This window comes from Oreochromis niloticus, linkage group LG7, assembly GCF_001858045.2.
Source record: "Oreochromis niloticus isolate F11D_XX linkage group LG7, O_niloticus_UMD_NMBU, whole genome shotgun sequence".
Classification (NCBI taxonomy): Eukaryota; Metazoa; Chordata; class Actinopteri; order Cichliformes; family Cichlidae; genus Oreochromis; species Oreochromis niloticus.
This window is the reverse complement of record NC_031972.2, coordinates 30,666,895-30,689,326: the sequence shown is the minus strand read 5'-3', so window position 1 is coordinate 30,689,326 and position 22,432 is coordinate 30,666,895. Positions and strand designations below refer to the sequence as shown.

General features: G+C 39.1%; 1 protein-coding gene across 6 annotated transcripts in view; it reads left to right on the top strand.

Moving 5' to 3' along the window:
• The window catches only part of whrna (whirlin a), a 186,401-nt gene that overhangs the window by 12,633 nt on the left and 151,336 nt on the right, over positions 1–22,432 (top strand). The window lies entirely within an intron of this gene.

Below are 22,432 nucleotides of genomic sequence, written 5' to 3'. Positions count from 1 at the left end.
TGGAAGAAAACCTCTCTAAATCTGACTTTATCCTGAGAAAAATGCCTGCTTTTCTTTCTTTTTGTTTTCATCCCAGGGTGTGAAATATTGCTGTTCTGTCAGATGATGTCACACACTGGTTGTGGCATCAATGTTGGACCTCCAGAGATTAATGGCCCTCTTTTAAAATGCTAATACACAGTGCTTAAAAAATTTCTCAGACCACCTGTCATAAAACATGAAAACTATTTTAGAAATCTGTCAAAAACTTCTTTAAAGCTAAAAATCACCTTGCTGTTTATCAGGCAAATAACAGAATTAATTCACATTTTTATTTGAGGCAGCACACTGGACTTCTTAGAGAAGTCAGAAGTGAATCAAACATAACATGCGATGGACTAGAGTTCAGTTTCCGTTTTGAGCTTTGTTTTCATTCGCTGAGTTATTTATTTATTTTTATTTTTTACTTGCTTTTTACTTTTACTTTTGGTAGGCTAAGTGGAAACCTTTGGGGTTGAAAACAAAGCCAATGTGAAATGCTAAAAGCTGCAGTTCTTTTAGGAGTCTATGGCTTCCATGTTAAAATGCCAAACTTTGCAGCATTAAAAGACACATTCACAGCCTGTTACACAAAGTAAATAAAACTAAAAGGTAGTTTCCTCCTATGTAAATTAGCTGTGGCTGTGTGGGTCGTAAATAAATCAAAACGTCGGTGGTTTGATTCCCTGTCTACTCCAGTCAGGGGCAAAAAAAGTAGAGTTGCCCCCGATGCATCCGTGTGAGTGTGTGTGTGCGCAGAATGTTACACAAAGTGTATGAATGGGAATGTGTGTAATTTGGTGAATACGGCTTGTAGTAAAAAAGTGCTTTGAGTGCCCAGTTAGAGTAGAAAAGTGCTGCTATAAGTACCCGTCCATGTTTTATAATATGTATAAATATTAGAATTAGAGGTTCTTTTTTCACTTAGTCGTTTGGCTAATATTATATAGCTCGCTGTGTGGTGCAAACGATCTAAAAGGTTTCCGCATTTTGATGAATAAAATTCTAGCATTTTATTAGCCTGCACTAATTAGCAGGTGTGTGTCTGTGTACTGCACCTTTATAGCCTATTAATGCAGATTACTAACTAAGCTTAATAGACCTTCTTGTATGGTTACAGTAACTTTTGGATTCAAAAACCAATGTGGTGTCAGCCAAAAAGCTAGCATTAAGGCTTTAAATTACAGGGTCCAGTAGTAGGTGATGGTGGCTACGCTCACGTTATACAGTCTGCCATGGTTTGGTTTGATTTAGCCACTGAAAGGTATCTGGTTGGGATAAAACAAGTCCCTTCACATCATTAATGCCATTGTGCGAACTGACACCAAATGTGACAAAAAAACGGTATCTTACATTATGTGATGAGCTTGGAGTTGCTGTAGATACCGGTCTCACTACTTCCTAAACCCAAAGCACGCAGAGGACACCGTGTGTGAATTTTGGAGACGCTAGATGCTTTGATTAAAGTACAGCATGTCCCGGGAATGAGATTAGGATGTCTTCGGACTACGGCTGCCTCGCAGAATGCTGGAAGGGTTCTCACAGTTTTCTCCAAACATTTACTCAACCCGCAGTGAATTAATATTATCACAGTGCAAACTGTTTAATTTTCCCTGACCAACAGATGTTCACTTTGGCAGCTAAAACTGAGCCAATCTGAAACCTCTACATTTTTTTTTTTCCTCCTAGAAAAGAATAGAAAAAGTGTTTTTGTTCAGCTCAGGTTGGTGGTAAGCAGCTGCTCACAAGTCGAAGCACAAAACTCTCGATTAAGTGTTGTTTTGCTGCTCTGGCTGCAGAAGAAGAAAGAGAAAATTGATAGAAAGGAAGCTAATGAATGAATGGAGCACTTAATGACTATTTTTTTGCGATGAAATGTAACACAGGAACAGTTTACTCCAAAGAAAAACAGCCGATTGATCTTTTTATATGATTTTCGTCCAACTCTGGCCATATTGTGGCATTTATATCATGATATATCACCGCTGGTTTTAATCACATTGTCCTTCCCTTCCAGCAAATGCAATACTTGAAGGTTTATTGTAGCGCCTCTGTTCAATTTGTCTCCATAATTATACTGTAAAATATTTATAAATTGCTTTAATTAAGTGGGCGGGGGCCAGTTCTGACTGGCTTTGTGTTGTGGCATGCTGAACCAATGAATATTGAAATGTTTACTGGCTTAGGAGGCTCGATGGTGAAGATTGAGTGGGAGATTACGGAAACACACTCATACTGTGATCTAACTTTGTGCAGGACATGATGTTCCATGCTGAATTATATGTTGACTATTTAGCTATGGTGTGCTTGTTGATATTTTGTCCAGCTTTTTACATTGTTATTCCTAATTTTAGCATTTTTGTCACTCATGTTCATGTACATGGAAATAAAAACACGCAGCAACTTTAACCTCTATCTTTCTAGAAGTGTCTCGTCTCTCTCCCCTTCTTTGGTATCAAATATTTGATCATTCTGTCCATCTTAATAAAGGCATTTTCATTCTCCTCTAGTTGGTCCACCTGGGGTCCCATAGACAGACTTCCTGCCAAAGTGACTCTATTGTAATGGTCTAATTGCTTTACAATGGAGCCACCAAATGCTCCAATTCACAGCGAAGGTGTCCCCAATCCATCACCTGGAGTCCACGGCGCTAAATCACCGGAAGTAGCCATTAATATCCGGTCAATGAGCTGAATCCCGCCATTTCTAGAGACTTCTGTCTGCAGGCAGGAAGTGGCTCATTCTATTAGGCCTCAGGGTGCTCTGAGTTTAACAGAAATCTGATTTTATGAGTGAGACTGAGTGAGAATACCACGGTCACTCGTCACGTGAAAATTGCAGTTTTTGAATTCATTTGGTACACAGATGGTACACAGCATTGGGTTTATACACTCAAATGCTTCTGTTACTAATAACGCAATCGTGAAGATAACAATACTCTGTTTTTTATTGAAACTGGTGGTGCATTCAAACAGAAGCTGAGGCCTGGAGGAATATGAATATTTGTGTATGTGTGTGTTGTGTTGCAGTGTCTGTTGGTCTGGGAGCTACAGTGCTAAAGTCTTGAATTACCATCCATTTCTTCATGTTTTGCCAGACATTCTTGTAATGTTTTGAAGTGGTCTTGAGCTGTTGTACTTTAGTCCATTTGAAGGTCTTCAAAGTTTTTCTTTGGACACTGGCTGCTTTTTTAATCATTTTCAGTCCAGTCCTTGTACCTGATGATTTTCAGAGGCAATATTTTCCTTATTTTAAGTCACCATGAGCATAAAAAGCCACCTAAATAAACCAGTGTTGTCTACAACTGACAAATTAACAAAGAAAAAAAATTAAATTGTATCATTATTCACTTTGTTACTAGCAGTCTGTTGCAAAATCACACAATTTATTTAATTGAGTCTTTAAAAATTGCCAATGAAAACAGTTTAACAGGCATAAAGTAGTATTGTTGCATCAATGAGGTGATTCTCAAAGACCTATTAGCCACTAGGTACTAGCTGGTTGACATATCTTGGCATAATCCGCAGTTAATTCTAATTTTGAGAAAACTGGATAGAAAAGGCCAGATTACAAAAGAACTGGACTGAAAACCAGTGACAACCGGTCTGATCGAGAGATGGACCTAGATTTCAAATTTTTGGCTCATATTGTCTTCAATATATATGAAGGAGGTCAGGAGAGAGGTCCAAGAGCGAGTGTCTACAGACATCCATGAAAAAGCCTTGGGGCTCCGTCATGTTTTGGGACTACATTTTTGCCAGTGGTCTTGGGAATCTTGTGAAAATAGATGGAATTATGAATGCAGAAAAATACCATCAGATTTTTATCCATTATTTTAAAAAAACTGAACTGAGAAACTCAGGAAATATCTCATTTCAAAATCTGTTCACATATTGATCTAAAAGCAGATTTAATTCATGAAATATGATACATAATGCATATTTAAAATTAGAAAGTAAGAAAAATGCATGGATGAAAGATAAAGGTGAACTCATTCTTCATTCAAATGCAAGTTACAGCGTAGGCTGATAAATCTGATTACAGGTAATGCCGCATGCGTGCACTTGCCCTAACCTTAGGTGGGATTGAATTGAGCTTGTTGGGCATTTCTGTCTGAGGCTGCATGTCAGCCATCGTAGGTGTCATGAGGCTGCAGGATTTCTGCTTTGAATATCAATGAGGATTTGCAAGGTTCCACTGTTACTTTTTTTTTGTCTGTTGCTCTCTGACACATATAATCAGGAGCTGGGGACAGGGAAAGGAGAGATGTGTCTGTAGCTACAACGCACACACAAAAGCCCAGGTGATTATTATCCCGCTCAGAGAGTCAATTAGAGAGAGATACAGAGACCTTTCTGGAGTGACAGATGCATTATTAAAGGAAATAAATCTGCTTGCATTTTTGCCCTTTTTTTGTATGTCCCACAGGGCCTCTAAATCCTTAATAAGGCTGACTTTTAAATAATTCAGTTTATTGCAATTGTCTGCTATTATTTTATCTATTATCTGTGATTTGATCATTTCCACAGCTGATTCAAACCAGTGGCTATCTAAAAGTTTTTAAACGCATCATCTTTCTGATGTCAGCACAGGTAATGTGGGAATACTCAATATGGGAATAAGTGTAATTCACACTAAGACATATTGCCACGAGTTGCCAACGATAACAATGACATCATGATACAGCAATTCTACAGTACTTGATCTAGGATGCATTATGATAAATTAACCAGTGAGGTTCCTCTTCTTCATCACAGTCTCATTTAACTTCCCTTCAGTTTACTGTCATCGATTTGATTGCACCAGCACAATAAATCTGCTGAGTCAAATTGGTGGGAGAATATTTTTAGATTACATGCATGTTATAATACAAATGTTATTATTATTTATTTGCAATTTTTATTGAGAACTTTAATAATCCTATGGTCAAACACTAGATGCAAGCACATCATGACAAAATTGCATCACTTGCAAAAATCTGCATAATCTTTAGTTGAGCCTATAAAAAAAAATAACACAGTCTGACAGGCATAAAAATAAACTTGGCACAAAAAGAAAGGAAATTTGTTTGGCCAAATTTCTTGTAATGAGGCTTCTTGTCAAAAAATCTTATTCTGTTATGAAGCCTGTTTAATTCCCCTTAAATGGTGCAACATTTGTGTCAACCAGTGTGGTTGTGTTGGTCACTTTGGCACAGACAGCGCGCCCAGCTTGATCCCACAAGTGTTCAGCGGGGTTGAGGTCATGACTGCAGGCAGGCAATCCCACCCTCTCCACTTCCAAATTCTGTAGGTAAACCCTGCTCTGTGGGGGCAAGCGTTGTCATCCTGGAGAATGGAGTTTGTTCGCAGACAAGGTTAATAGAATCAAATATAATAATGACTTGGCCATCTTATGTTTTTATAGTTAGTACCTTGGTTATTTTGGCTCACTGTGTAATTAACTAGATTGACCTACTGATGTCTTTTAAGATCAGAACAGATGGAAGAGTAGATCATCTACCAATCTGAAAGTTGTGGATCAATCCCTGGTTTCTGCAGTCCACATGTCGACCTGTCCTTGGGCAAGATATTGAACTCTGAGTTGCCCCAATGCATCCATCGGTGTCTGAGCATGTGTGAAAGCGCTTAGGCATAGAGAAAAGTGCTATATGATTGATATTTTATTGCAGGCTTTAATTTCTTGTATCCACATTACATTTGGATAGAAGAGTGTTTTTAACAGATGGCTTTTGTATTTCATGGGTGATCGCTCGCTTTCATCAGTGGCGCTGGCACCACCTGGGCACAGTGTGCCAGTCTTCTGTTGCCTGGCTCTCCTGCATGAGACACCTTACTTGGGATTTGGTTTGGGTTTTGCACCAAATAACATTCTCTACACCACTTTTCCATTCATGCACTCAGCCACTCCACTGATTGTAATGACTACACACACTATGGTTGGTTGAGGTTCTTTCCTTGTTTTTTCTCATTTAAAATAGTCTTTTGTCTTGACCAAGATGCATGTAATTAGTCTTGCACACCTGTGCTGAGTGAAGCTACGACTGCAGATATGCATTGGTGTAATTATGTCTTTAGTCCAATAAAATAAACACCTTATTACTATCCAAACCTACCTCAAGTGTCTGGAATTGGCTGCTGTTATGCCATTGTTTACATTTTTTTTAGTTTTCTTATCGATATTTAGAACTGATAACATTGTGAGGTCACGTAGGGATGCACCAATCCAACTTTTCCCAGTTCCAGTATGATACAGATACCCTGGTTTTGTGTATCTGCCAATACAATATAATATGCCAGTATAATAAGTTCCCATTAAATACCAATTTTAAATAAAAAAACAAACATTGATAAGTACATTTAATATGTTGTGCAAAACACCACCACCACCACCAAAAAAATCTCCGCCATTATATAAAAGGGCCAGGTGAACTCTTTGCAGAGGCAATACGCTTCCCTTTGTAACAAAAATCTGTCTGAGCGTTTTCTGTTAGCTTCCTGCTAACAGTATGTTAGTGCAGAGCTGCTGGTGTGTTGCACAGTAGCTCCACAACAACACAGCTGAGAGAATGGATTGGCCCATAGACTGACTTGGATACCTGACCGTGGATACCTGATGGAGCTTTTCTGTTCCCATTCCTACTCAGCTGGAGCAAGATGGTGTGGGTAACTCTGTTGATCATGTAATAATGATATAAAGAGAAATATAGCACCGGTGAATTTAGTATGCTCTCAGCACGGTTACATAAAATTGTTGCCTCGGTCGATGTTAGGAGCTGCTTTTTTCTGTTGTTGCAATTGAAGCGCTGGTTTCCTTTGTGGTTTGTAAGTTCTGTAGTGGACACTCTCTCTCGCTCACTCGCTTCCTTGCTCTCTCTCTCTTGCTCTCACTCTCACTCACACACATGCACACACACAAACACACACCGGCAAATTTTCCGGCACTGCCTGATGCAAGCAGCCATTCAGTGATTGCTCTACTGGAGGAGGAAGAAGAAGAATTTAATAGAGTTACGTAAGCACAAGAGAGGACGATTTAAATAATCTCTTCCTGAGAAAAGGACTTCCTGGGAGGTTGAGGAGTCCTCTGATGTGTGAATTATCAGGACTGGGGTGGAGTAAAAACACTGGGAGTCTTCAAAGGAGAGCGGCTGGGTTGTATAAGCCACATGGGCTTTCTGATTGACTTTTTTTTTTAACCTAGGTTTAATCACTCACATATTCAAAGCGAGACCACCAGCATAAACCTAAATCCTCTTTTGTGTGTTTGTCATGTTACATTATTTCCTTCAAGACACACACAGTGAGAGCCAGCATTGAGTTGGTTAAGTGGCCCAGATGTTTCTTTTATGTTTGTGATAACCACAGAGGAGCCCTGCTGGTCATCTATTGCTTTCTCTCCCATCTCCTACACACACTCAGAGTCCTGCATACTCCAAACCATCTTCTGTCCACCACTCTTTCAAAAGAGGCAAGGAAAAAAAAAATAGGAGTTGAAATTCTGGAAGTAGGTGCAAAGGACACGATGAGATTCAGCTCAAGCTCTGTTGTGGTGCGTTGCAAATTTTAAGTGATCTATGTAATTATTTGATAAGGTGATTGGCAACTGAGCCTGATGAGGGTTCCTGAGTGTGAATAATTCAGAGTGTGTGTGTGTGTGTGTGTGTGTGTGTGGCTGATTGATAAAGCTCTCTTGGTTGAGTCATCAGCAATGAAGATGAGCAGATGTATTAGAAAATATATAGTTCTTTGCTTAAGGATCTAAGCCTGTCTCCATAAAATATTTGAGAGATTTTAACTGTGACTGATGCAAAATGCATTTCATTAAGAGGGGCTTAAATTTCAGTTTCTGCTAAAAAAATCTTAAACAAAACATCTTAAAGAAACTTGTTTAAATTGGTTTTGCTTTGGACTTTTGTCCAGTTTGGAAAGAATTAGGCTTGTTTTCTTTTCAGAGGGGCCCAGAGAGTTAGGCTTCTTCTTGTTTGCAGTGGGCAGGTTGACCGATGAGATCAGGCAGGAGTCTCTGTGGATTATGCTATTCGTAGATGAAATTGTGATCTGCAGGGCGCAAGTGGAGGTAAGCATAGGGGAGAGAAGCAATGAAAGTTGCTAGAAATTAGACAAAATACATGCATTTGAAAGAGAGGGACACAGGTGGAAAGGTAAAGATGTAAGGTAGTGAGGATGGATGGGCTTAAATATGTGAGGCAAACAATCCAAAGAAACAGACAGTGCACAAGACAAAAGGATAGCAGCAGGAGTGAAAGGGATGGTTTACAAGATGTTATGCAGACCTGCTTATGATGTCAAAAACAGAGGCTGAGCTGGAGGTGGCAGAGTTGAGGATGCTAAGATTTTCATTGTGAGTAACCACAATGGACAAGATTAGAAATGAGTATATGAGAGATACGGCTCAGATTGAACTGTTTGGAGGCAAAGCAAAGCTGAGCTGGTTTGGACATGTGCAGAATGGGTATACTGGACAGAGGATGCTGAATATGGAGGTGCCAGGCAGGATGAAAAGAAAAGAAGATTCACAGATGTAGTGAAGGAGGATATGCAGAGACTTGTGGGACAGAGTGAGATGGATGCAGATGCAGTGTGCTGTGGTGATCTGTGAAAGCAGCAGAGGTTTTGCCTTTGCCAAAAATCTTGTCTATTTGTGCGACTGTCTTCTGTAAAGAACAGAAGTTGTCTTATGGGTGTCACAGTATGTAGAGAAAAACATTGTCGAGTAAGTCCTTAACAGGCTGTTTGTTCTGCTTTTTGATTAGATGTGATTCCACTTTCTGTTGCTGCTGTTTTTAAACAAAATCCACGTATGACTCCTTTTGGTTAATGTTTCCACTGCAGAGATGTGAAGTGCAGCTTCAAAAGAATCTATTCTGACTCATTCTTACAAACTCTGTGGCTAGAATTATTATTATCTTTTTCTTCACCTGGTTCCCGGTCATACATTATATCTGTTAAAATTCTGTCTGCCCTGCTGCAGAAGGTTAGCTGTGCATTGTTAACTTGTCTTATATTAGTTTTAAATCACATAAGAAATGTGAGACGGTTGTGTGGCTAACATAGGTTCCCTGTCAATATGCTCCACATCTTTCCTGATGGCCAATAATATAATAAATGTCCAATGTTCGTTTGTAATAACGGTTTGCTAATAAACCATAAAAATACATTCTCATGACATGATCTATACTTTAAGACCTAGCTACAGTGTTTCCTGCTGTGAAACGTCCAAATTTAATGCATGCATTCTTGTGCTCCCTCACATTTAATGTTTTGACATCTGTACCAAATACCCTATAAAAAGACTTACAGCAGAAAGCAATCACATCATGCGTGGACCCAAGTGTAAGCTCTATAAAATGGATGTTTAACACACGAGCGAGCTCTGCTGTGAAACGGGGAACAACTGTTATGTTTTCCTCAACGTGAAATATGAAATAATTGGACCATCAACAAGTGATTCAACATCCTTTCAGTCAGCACAGTGAAGGTTTCACAGTTCTGCTGTCTACTGACCATAATCAGAAGTATTTCCACACAGGACTCGGTGTGTAAATTGCACTCTCTGTAGAGTCTTTACAGAGGTACAGTAGACCACAGGAAGACATTTTTGAGGCCTCGTCCTCGTATATTTGCAGCAATGCTTTATGAAAAGCAAGTGAGTAGCTTTAATTTCACCTGCTTTTCATTGCTTAAATGTAAATTCTCGTGTTGAGACTCGCATGGAAATTTATACATATTTTATACATAAAAAGAGTATTATATAGACTGGTTAATGGAAACAGGATGTCTGAAAAAGTCACTCTCCTTCTCCTTGTTTTTTTTATTTTCAGCAGACACAGCATTGACATATGACTGCAGCCTGCCTTTATGTAATTGGATTTCATGTAAAAAGCGAGTTAAAAGTTACGTAACATTAACTTCCTTTTCAGGTAGTTATTCATCCAAAGTCCACATCTATTTCTCAATTGGAAGCTATAGTAGCAGAGGCTAATCTCTGTCTGAACTGCCATGCCGAGACAATTACCCGGAGATAAGATGATGACTGCAGGGTATTTGGAAGATTGAAGTCTGAAGGACAATATGGGTGGCATCACATGATGGGCATTAATTCTCCCCTGATATTCCCAGGGTCAAACTAAGCAGCTGCGGTCATGATAAATGCTGATTCGGCTCAGATTATTACTGCTGACAAGGTGGCCTGTTTAAAGACTTAAATCCAGCTGTGGATGGATAATTGACTCCATGCTGAGGAAATATGAGTATTTCAGCTTTGATTTATTTCCTCTTTGTATTAACTGATTATAGTGATGGATGGAGGTAAAAAAAAAAAAGTGAATCAAGGGAGATGAGAAGGAGGGGAGGAGGCTGACGCGACATCAGGAGATTGAGCTGGACATTTCATCTGTCCACAGCTGCGGTGTGTTTTCCAATTCACACTTATCACCAGTGTCCTCCTCAGCCCTGTGCCCTCTGCTGATTTCATCCCTTTGATCCCTAAAGAGGGCAGAATTAAGTGACAGGGAGAAAACAGGTGAAATTTCCTAACTTTGTCCTTTCAATTCAGATAATATAAAGTATTTATGATTGTCTCATTTTCTCAAGTCTCAAAAGTTTATATTGACACAACATTTCAAGTAAATTTGCAATGATGATATTTTCAGGATATAGAAAAAAATGCTATCTGCGATTACATCTTTCAGGAGCGTATGTCCGCGTCTCCCTCAGTTCTGTGTCGCGTTCTCCCTCATGACTGTGTGCCCCTCTGTGTTTCCTCGTGAGTCAGTTCCTTTAGAATCTCCCCAGTTTAGTTTCATATTATTTTTTATCGCCTTTAACTTCTGTCAGCAATAAAGCTGTATTTTGAGTTCAGTCCTGTTTCCCGTGAGTTTGCGTTTGGGTCCAATTCCTGCCTGCACACAGCCTAATCATGACACTCCTGTTTCCTTTCTGCTTACAGTTAGGTCTAGATCAGGTTACCTTGAAGCATTTTACGCTGCTATAGGCTCAGACTGGTGAAGGATTTTCTGTGTATGTCTTCACCACTTGCCTCTTTATATACCAGGGGTGTCAAACATAAGGCCCGGGGGCCAGATTAGGCCCTGGAAAGACTTAGCATAAATATTGTACTTATAACTGTTTTCTTTTAAAAACCTCCCCCAAAGTCATTCATACTGCAGCAAAGTAATTACATAACAGACAATTAAATTACCCTGTGTACTAAAGACATTTATTGATTTATGATGGGTCCACAGAATAAAAAATAAAAACAAACCTTTTCTATGAACTAACAAAACAATTCTGTTTTAAATGAGCTACTGTACCAGAAGTTTTTTCTATAATTTTAGACATCTACTTTTTACATTAAAGCTCAGAGTTGTGCTGACTGATTCTTTCATTTCTTATGACTTCCTACAGTAGTAGTAGTTCTTCCTGTAAAAGGGGAGTTTGTCCTTCCCACCATCACCTAGTGTTTACCCACATGGGGGTGTCTGATTATCATTTTCTTCCAGTATAAAGTGGCCTGAGGAGGCTGTTGTTTGGTATATAAATAAAACTGAATTGAACAGAAAATTATATTTACGTAAACAAAATGAAATGAATTTTCAATCTTTCCTCAATGAGCTCCTGTCAATGATGACAGACTACCTACTTTGAAGTGTGAGTGTATGGGTTCCATCAGCATCACAATGCTGATAAAGCATTTTGTAGAGTGACACAGCATAAGTAGCTTAGAGCAACACTGCATAACGCTTTAGTTTACACATAGTTAAACTAACTTGTAACTTTTCAGTAGATGCGTAATATTGTCACAAAATAAAATTGAAGATTATTTTCTGCTTGAGATATTCTGTCCTTGGTTGAACTTTTTAACCTGTTGCTTAAATCTTTCCTTTTTCACTGTGCAACTACATTAGATATCAGTAATTTCTATCCATTAGTGGTCTTCCTGTCACATGGAGTGCAACTAGCAAGAGCTCCAGCAATGCTCAATTGACTCATTTGTTTATTTTTGGATGTACGCAACAGTGTGTTTTTGTTGTTGTTGTTGTTGTTTTTTGTTTGTTTGTTTTTTGCTGTTTTTTTTTTTTTTTTTACCTCAAGTTGTGAAACAATTTTGCTGTTTCCACCATCAGCTTGAACAGTTTTCTTTCATATTTTGCAGAACACCATGCTTTCTTGGAGGTCTTACCTCTTCCAGTCAGCTAGTTTGCTTTTTTGAAACTAAATCATCAGCGGTTGACATGCTGATAGGTTTGGGCTTGCGTCGTTGTTGCGTACCAGTGAACATAAACACATGCTGCTAGATCATTGATAATGTCAGTTGACACTTTTTTTTTTTAAACCCATAAAAAATTGTACTGGTATTATTGTGAATGGTACGATTATGCTGCAGCCGTGCTCTTAATGAGATACAAAAAGAGAAGCTTTATCATCTTTGTTTCATTGCAGTAAGCTTCTAATTTTCATTAATCATTATTTACTTTTTTATCCAGTGAGAACTCTGCTGCAGTTCTTATTTTATTAAATTAAATACTTGTTCCGGCTGTGCAGCATGAGTGCATTTTGTAAGATTAACTTGCATATCAGTCGATCACACTATTGGATTTAATGAGATTAGAATAGCTAATACAGAACTGCAGCGCAAAGACTATAACTGTTTTTTTTTTCATAGCACTTTTTTTTTCTCATCACTGTATTAAAGAGATCTGGGCAGATACTCAGCAGCTCATTTCCCTTTTCTCCTGAAACAGGAAAAACACTTGTTAAAAACCTTCTGAATATTTGTCTGTAGTCTTGTGAACATTGTCATGATGGCCAACGCCTTTTTTCATATACCAGTGAGAAGACAAAGAGTTTAACCTGATTTATTACAGGCTGGCTTTTTGCTGAATGTCATCCATCTTGTGCTAACATGTTGGGACGTATGCATCTCCTATTTCCAAAAGTGGCAGCCTCCCATCTGAACTGGTGATCTACAAAATGATGGCACAATAATGGCGACTATTGCTGAAAAGACCCTACATCTTCAAAGAGCTGAGAAAACATGACTCGAGACAAATGTATGAAGTATTCATCACTATTACCCATATCACTCGTTCAAATTAAATTCAGTGCTGCATGTAAATGCCAGGCCATATTAAATCTTATCTCATGTAAACAGTTGGTCTCAAATCTACAGTCAGAAGGAAGAAAAATGTGTGTAACCGTAGCGCCCCTGCTCCCAGCAGGCAAGACAAACCTATAGATATCAAAGTGTGTTCCTCTCACAAAGTCCCTAGACTACACTACTTCTCTTTTGCTAAAGCCAGAAAGATTGTTGTATCTACCTTCAGTCATTTCATACAGAATAACAAGGTGTGCGTGTGTGTGTGTGTGCGTGTGTGTGTGTGTGTGTGCGTGTGCGTGTGTGCCAGCCTAACATGGCAAGGAGCCCAGGTTGTAATGCAGGCCTTACCCTCAGCTTGTCACCCCATTAACCTCAAGTGTGTGTCAGTGTGTGTGTGAGTGCTGTCAAGCTTAGTCAGCAAGGTGGAATGCACTCGGACCTCCGCAGATGTGTGTTTTTGCTGATTTTGTACTGTAAGTGTGCGTGTGTCTGTGTGTTTGAGTGCATACATGAGAAGAGAGGAGGGGAGTCAAGTTCAGGTTCAGGACAGGTCAAGTGTTGGGGAGATGTAACAGTCTCTGTGGTGCCTCTGTCTGTACCGGGTGAGTACTCTTATACTTTATTACCTTCCCTCACCAAGCCCAAGGCTATCAGCACCCACAGAGTTATTACACCTTATCCAGGCAAGCGCACACATGACATTACACTTAGAATACACTCTCACCACAGGCAATACACAGTGTTGTGAAACAGCACCCTTGTGCAGAGTCCCCAAGATCTGAATTTCTGGTCCTCCTTGTCAGGTCTCAGTGGGACATTTTCTCATTTGGGTCTTATGCATTTGGTCAGAGCGTTATGAAAGCAGCTGGATATCTGTTTTGCCTGTGGTTTTAATACATCAATTCTTGATATTGTGCTTTGACCTCCGCCGTCTGCCATTAGTGCCTGCTTGTCTGGAGAGCCCATCACACCGTGAGAGGCCAGGGCCTTCTGTCAGCTCTCGTTCTCTGTACGAGCAGGAGAAGAGGTTTCATGGGAGCAATTGCTCTCAGAGGCTCTGATAATAGCTCAGTGGACCTCTGATCACTGGCTCCCTCAGTGGAGCAATTACACTATTCACCACCTATTATACCCTTTCTGACTTGTATAAATGGTGGTCTTACACATACATTTGGGCACCCACTTTGATGTTTGCCCTCACACATACTGAAAGCCGGTCCAATCAAAATGTTATCCAAAACACAGGTCGTCTTCTTCTCTTTCAATTACTCCTCCTTACAACTTTCAGGATTCATCCAGATGTTGTTCATATTCTGAAACCAAGAAACAAAGTACCCGTTTCTGCCTTTGACAGCAGTGATACAAAGAAGTGTTTTGCTGCTGAGCTGCGATAAATGCATCAGAATGAAGTATACTAACAATAATTGTAGTGATTAATTGTTAAATAACTTTGTAGTTTGTCCTTTGAAGCACTTCTAAGTGCTTTGTAGGATGACGTCTGTACCAATTATACAAAGTGTGAAATGAAATAGCACCTAATAAAGGATAGAAAAGATTACTACACATGAAGTATCGTTCAATAATCACTGTGCAAACTTAAAATGCTGCAAAGTCACTTAAAGAATGTAACTTCACCTTAATAATTGTTTTTTCTTTTGGAAAAAAAAGAGCACACTGGTCCAATCTGAGCTAATATCACTGGCTTGGAAGCTTTTGGTTTGTCGAGTGATTATTCATGATGCTCTTTTATAAAGTAAAGATTTATGTATATGTGTCTTTGTCTTATGCATATATAGATTCTATAGATATCTATACGTGTATGTATCTATTATGCTTATACAAGCCAGGGCCTTCTCCCTGTGTCTGTGTGGCTTCTCTCTATCCACTCCGACTTCTCCCCACAGTCCCAAGGACATGCGTGCTAGGTTAATTGAATGAATGTATTTCACTCTTTTGGGCCCTGTGATAGACTGGCAGGGTGTGCCCTGGCTATCACCCAGTGTCATCTGGGATAGGTTTCAGGCCCCTTCATGACCCTTAACTGGACAAGCAGTTAAGATGGATGGATATCTAAGTCACCAAGTGACTGGATGCTGCTGTTTCTGTTTTAGGGTTGTGATTCTGAGACAGAGATGCTGCTGACTTTTTGCATTGTTGCTGTGGTTTTCTTTTTGCCTGTGTCACAATAAGACAGCTGGAAAACGTGACGCAGGAGGACTAGTCAGCCTTGGTTGTGTGTATGCATTTGATGCTTGTGGAGTGCTAGAAGACACACACACACACACCCAGAGGTTTGAAAGACCTACTGGGAAGCATTTGTGAGCGAGGCAGATAGATGTGATGGTCGAAGAAACATTTAGTCACTTTGTCTGGAACAGCTCTGTGTAGTTTTTCTTGACTCATACCTGTTGTCTGACCCTGATTACAAACACTTACTCGTTCGCTTGCTCACACACACCCACACTTCGCGCTATAAGCCTGGCAGAAAGGCAACAACTCCTTGAAGGAAAGAGCTTCAAAAGCACAGGGATGGATAGAAAGTGTGGAGGAGAAGGAGGGACGGAAAGATGAAAAATAGAAGGTGATCTCCTACTCATTATTGCTTTCCGGTCAGGTCTGTATGGTTTGTTGAAAATGAGAACTTGAACTTGTCTGTAAATTTTCTACATTAAAAAAATGAAAAGATGAACATAGCATACTGTGCAAAGGTTTTAGCCACTTTTGAATTTGTTTTGAAGGTGCTAAAGAAAAATCTATATTTGGTCTTTACCAGCCTTTGCCTTTAAAACAGCACCTGTTCTTCTCCTAGCACACAGTTTTTAAGGATGTGGATAGCATCTTGGAGAACTAGCCGTGTCCTGATATAATCTCAGACTGACTCCACCATGTTTAGACCAGGCCTCTCTGGGGAACATGCCATCTGTTGCATGACTCCTTGTTCAATTTTATCACTGAAGATACTCTTTGGGGTTCTTCTGCATGCAATGAATTGGAGACATAGCTGACAGCTCCCTGCTGGTGATACGTATCACATGTAAATATAAAAGTATAAAGTGTATAAAATCTTTATATAGTAAGAAGACAGTGGAGAGAGTAAAATGATGGAACCAATTGTTTTGATAATTTGCAGGTCAAAAGATTCACCCAGACGGGATTAATTGAAAACTTGGGTGTCTAGGTTAGATATATGACACATGCAAACCACCTGAGGAACTTACTGGAAAGTGACGGGGCTACAGGAAGTGGTCCCTTGAGAGCCAATTTAGACAGTCACTGGTGCATTGTGCATCTCGCTTTTGAAATGTGAGGACACATGATGCATGTTTGAAATTTGAAAACCAAAAATGCTTAGAATGTGGAAAATTACTCAAAGTAATAATGGTACAACCAGAAATAGAAGTAAAATATGTAACAGCTACATATTCAATACACAATGAAGGCTCAAGAATAAAATTGCGAGATGTCTACTTTTCTGCTTTCAGAAGCTTCATGTGACTGTCAAGTTTCTTTTCTCTGCAATTTGTAGCAAATGCCAGAAATTCAGAGGCTGCTTTCACCTGAGAAGCAGTCCTATTCAGTATACCTACATATACATCAACTGCACAAGCTCTTATTACAACCTATGGTTATGCTTTAAAATTAGCAAACATTTCATAAAAAAGTTAAAGTAAAAAAAAAAAAAAAATTTGCTGGTGGGGTGATGTAGGGATGCAGGAAGCTGCTTCTTGCTTTAATTTAGCAATCTGAAAAAAGCCAACTGCAGTTGCACAATGACAAAGGGTATGGGTGGTTCAGAAAGATGGCAGGAGCTGCTGGCACTTAAACTCCTGTTCATGTGTCCCAGAAGAGCAGAAGGCTGACCTTGAGTTTTACTAGCGAATCCATGCAAGATATAACCGGCTGAAACCAATTAAATATATTACTTATGTTCCTTAGAGGCCAAAAAAATCACATTAAATATAAACAACATTGATATAAGATCAATATTATTATTATGAGTGTATGTTTAAATTCCAGCACTAAAGAACCAGAGACACACATTACTTTAGTAACCTTAAAACAGAGCTTAACCAGGTTTATGTTTAACCTAAATCATGAGTCAAAGAGGGGACTCTCACCCAGGATACTGAGATCAACATCCTAATATCTGTTATACTTTTTGTGGTGATTTTAGTGAATTTTTTTCCTCAGTTTTTGATTAGATTGAGGGAGCACAATTACCTGGTTAATTTTAGGAAAAGATCATAATTTTAGTTCACAGCAGTAAGTACAGACGTTCTGGTCTGATACTCGTGCATATTGATGTTGAAGAGCAAAAAAGAAAATTGAAAAAAAAAGTATTAGCCTAAACTATCAAGCAAATGGTTAAATATACTTTTGGATAAACTGAATAAACTTTCAGAAATATGTTAAAAATCGCACAGATACACAGATTTGGGAGTGTCTGCAAATAAAATGGGATACAAACATAAAAAAAACAAAAAAAAAAACAAATAATGTCCAAAATAGGAACAAACAGAAATCCAAGGTCCTCAAATGTAGCCAAGCAAAGCAAAGGGCACACGGGGGCAGATGCACAGACACTGTGACAATGATTAAGGGGAAGGACCTGACTGATTGGGGAAACAGGAGGTAAATGAGACAACAGTGAAAGGAGTCAAGACAATCACACAAACAGGATGTGAAAATGGGAACAAGAAAACTACCAAAGCTGAAGTAAAAACCCCACATGACATAAAAACCTAAATAAAAAAAGTTAATGAACTAATGTTTTATTTGCCAATGTTGAATATGAACTGAAACCCTGAAAACATAATAAATTCTAGGGACCCTGACACTTGCTTTATTAACAGCTTAGCTTATTTTTTAAATAGAGGAAATACGACTGTTTTGTTTGTTTAGTTTATGCATGCATAGCGAAACTGTGAGATTTTCCAGTTTCCATTTTGTTACACTGGTATTCATGATATTAAGTCCCATCCCATAAATACCATGAAAAAGGGCAATCTCAGGAAGCAGTACTTCTAAAAAGAAGTTTTTGCAATTTTTGCTGTTGGCCAACAAAGTTATTATACAATATTTTGCTGTAAGACTGAGCTGAAGCTGTTGAATCTCTGTTATGACACTTTAAATGCAGACAGGCTTTCTAAATTATAAAAACTGTGCAGATCTGCAGTGCTATAGAAAAACTGTTGGCATGTACCTGAGGGATATAATAAATGCAAAGTGATGCAGTCGTCAGCTTCATTATATCATAAGAGCTCCTCGTTGGCACTCAGCACCGTCGTCACCCACATCCAACACTTACTCATGGTGTCGGTCTTTGTCCCTGCTATCATGTAACAGTATCGGCGTTTTCAGCTTTCACTGACTGCTTTGCATGTGAGTCATTAGGCTGGAAGCTGTGGGTGTATTTCTGTCATGTAAGAAGGTAAAAGCAATCAAACTGCAGGGTTATGTTCGAGGATACGTTAGCAGTTTACCTAAGGACATGGCTGAATGTAACACACTGTTAAAGTCTTCAAAGTATGAATACTGATCGGCCTGTTCCATTTAGTATTTTAATTTCTGGATTACATTCAGGGCTGTTTATATAGCAAGGTAGTTATATTGCTTAGGACTGGATAGTATTTCAAAATGTGTAATGTAGTAATAATTTGAATGAGTTTATAAAGGCAAGTCCTGAGGAGATGATTTCCTTGAAAAAGTAGGTTTTAGGACAGATTATTCAACAATAGATCACATTTTAGTTCTACATAATGTAATTGACTTATATGTGAACTATAAGAGTTGATTTTAATGTGCTTTTATCAGTTATGACTCTTAATTTAGTGGAAAAAAGTTTATTATGGTGTAAGATATAAACAGTTAAACTAGCTGCACATTGCATGTAATGTTTGTAGTTGCTGCACTTGCTTCTGCTTTTTGCTGAATTTTTTGATTGAATTTTATGGACTCTAAGAGAAAAAGATGCATATCACTCACTGGCATATATATCTGCTAAGTGTAAAGCAGAACTCTAGAACTTATTTGGGTTTTTAACGAAATGAACCAAACAGAAAGCCATGTTGTTTGTAAGATAATTGCATTAAAACGTATTAAAAGGCAGAGAAGTCCAGTTAAGTAAATTAGCAGAAATGTTCCTAGCAGGGTGTAAACAGGCTCACTGAATGGAGTGTATGATAGTTGTCTCTCTTTTGGATTTGGACTCAAATGGCTTTTTGCAGTTTGTGGAATACATTTTTTCAGTTCAAGAAATTTTAACATGTATTATACAGGGGAGGTATTTCAGCCATGGTTTCCAGTTATCCATCTCACTTAGACCCCAGTCAAACAAGCCTAGAGACTGGTTGGCAACCACCGTACTACACATTTTTCCCTAGCAACTGCAGGTTGCCAGGCTGTTACTGACACACTTGTTTGACCAAGCTCTAGTGCAGACATGCTGTTTTTGAAGCATTGCCAGTGTGACAAATGCCTGCTTTCATGGGCCAATAATGATACAATTAGTTTGCTGGTCATTGTTTGTGCTTCATATAATGCGAAACAGAACAAACTTGTCACTGCAGCAAAAATAAATAAAAAAGACTTCCTATACATCTGTATTTCAGTATATTTCAGGAAGTAGGTTCTGAAACTGGAGAAAGCCAATTTAGGTGGATGACTGATTGCTCTCAATGTTGCCTTCTTCCAGCTGAGTGGCCTACCTACTCTGATGTCAAAGTGTGTGTGTGTCCTTTAAGTGCTTTTGGTTGAAGGGTCACTCAAAGTTAAGCGGTGCAGCATAAAAGACCCGTGGAAAGTACAAGACCTTCTTTTCTCTGACTTCCTGCATCACACATACTCTGCAGCTGGTCGTCTGAGTGAAGCACATGGAGAGTGAACAGGAATGTGTAAGTGTCAGAGACGAAGGACTGTACACATCATTGTGTGTTTTGGATAGAGGCAGTAAGAGGGTGTTTTGGAAATGACAGCCTACACATCTGTCCGACTTTGTTTCTCCATAGGGCCCGCTGTGATAAAACGCTGGAGGACTTTTAGCTTAATTAAACTGGATTAGGCACAAACCAGGGAACCGGCTGTCCCTTATTTCTCTACTCCTGCAGTCTCCCTTAGTCATACACCTACCTACGTTTTTGTGAGCTCTTCTTCACCTTATTACAGCATTTTAACACTTCTCAAGCTGCTGGATGCTGATAGATCCTTACTTTTATGAGGTCCTCTCTCTAGACTTACTTCTTGTGCCAATTTTGGCTCTGTGATTTGAGACTTAAATATTGATAACAAGGGATGTATTCTCTGTCTTCTTACTATAACTTAGATCATCTCCAAGCTAAATATAAAACCCCTTACCCCAACATCTTTACTCTTTGCTCATCTTTACAACAACAAACAGCCTTTTGAAGATCTGTTCTCAAAGTGAGCACTAGTCAGATTGTCCTCACTCTTCAGAAATGTCCTCATTCCAGAGGCATAAAACTCAGATTGGTCCTCACAGAGATAGATGCACAAATACAAACACAAACACAAACACACATATCAGTACCAGCCAGCAGCTAATCAGCTTAGCTCTTGAAAAACTGGCTGGAAGCAGCTTAATCTGGAACAGATTTTAATTCTTGTTTGTGTGATCATATCAGTGGGTGAAGATGTAATTTTTTCCATGTTCATATGATCTCTCTCTGCTTTCATAATAATGATAAATCAGAGATGAATAACTTTATAGCAGGATTTGGCTTTTTCTCCCCTCAGGGCTCGGGTTGTCATTATCTTCAGATTGTAAACAAACAGAGAGTGGGATTAACGACATAAGTTTTTAATCCCCCATCGAACACGCACATGCATATGCTCATTCACTTGATGGCTTAATGAAATGGAGAATTCCCAGAGAAATTTCAGTCAGTGCTTCCTGTCTCATCAGACAGCCTCTCTTTTGTTGGCAATCACTTTTGTGGGGATTCTTTGCAGCATTGTCTTGTTGCATTATGTTATACTGAAAAAAAGGTTTCAAGGGCGCCTTGTGCATAGTTGTTGAGTTTAGGCAGTGCACAGTGAAAAATGTCCCAGACCAGTTGGTAGTTGTTCCTCAAGGATGATGGCTGTTGCTGTGAAACTGACTGCCCCAGTCATGCAAGACTAGAGACTGATCAGTAACCTTCAACCACATGTTGACAAGACATATTCCCTCATTGGTTGGCAAAAACCAGTTGCTTGAGGTTTCTGGCAACTGCAAGATGAAACTGGTAACAAAAAGATATGTTGCTTAACTGAAGACTATGATTGCTTTGGAAGACTGCAAACACTTGCCAACAAGTATTGTAGGTTCTTAAGTTTTACTTCTGCTCAACTTGTAGCTGGTTTCAACTGCAGGTGACAACAGCAATCTGTTAGCAACCAAAGAAATAACAAGGTTTATACCTGTCTGCAACATAACAAGGGTTTTTCGATGCAGTGCCCTCCTTGTGATTCACCTACCAACTCCCAGCAACCCCCAGGAACTACTCACCAACCAGTCCTTCATGACCAGTGGCAACCACATTGTTACAGATTGTTTTCTAGGCCTTTGAGGTCTTAGTTAACAGTGTTGGTGGTGCATCTTTGAACTTGAACAAATGTGTTGAGTCAATGTTCTCCCTCATAAAACATTTACAGGGCTGATTTTTATTTTTTCAAAACATGTTGCATTATGCATCATTTACACTCATCTTCGCTTGATATATCTGTCCTCTGTTGCCTCAGCGTTTCTGTCAACTATAAGGAATTATTTCACTCCATAGATAATGAGTCCTATTTCCCTCGGGAATCGGTGGAGACTAAACACAGACAACAAATATTGGACAATATTAGACTCACCAGACAGAAACAAACACTTGTTCAAATTAATGATAATCTTCTTCCTTGTTGGTTGTGTAGAGGAGCATGTCTGGATCTTTAAATCTGACTCCATTAAGTTGGTTGAGTCTTGACATGAAACGGTAGTTTCTCGGCTAAAAAAACAAGGACTTCTAATAAGTGATGTCACTTAAAACTGTGTACCAGGACAGGCGCATTTTAAACATCCATTGGTCGCTTTTTTTAAGCGTCCCTGAAGCACAGTTCAGAATGACAAATGGAAAAATGTGCTGAGCTGTGTTTAGTTTGTGCCACTCTTTCAAAACTATGGCAAAATGCAATATGTTGACATAGCTATGCATCAGTGTTTACTTAATGATGTGAGGCTGTGTTGGTCTATAGTGATTGATTAGGGGTACAGGTTAGAGAGGAAACAGCGACAGACAGACATCTGCATATG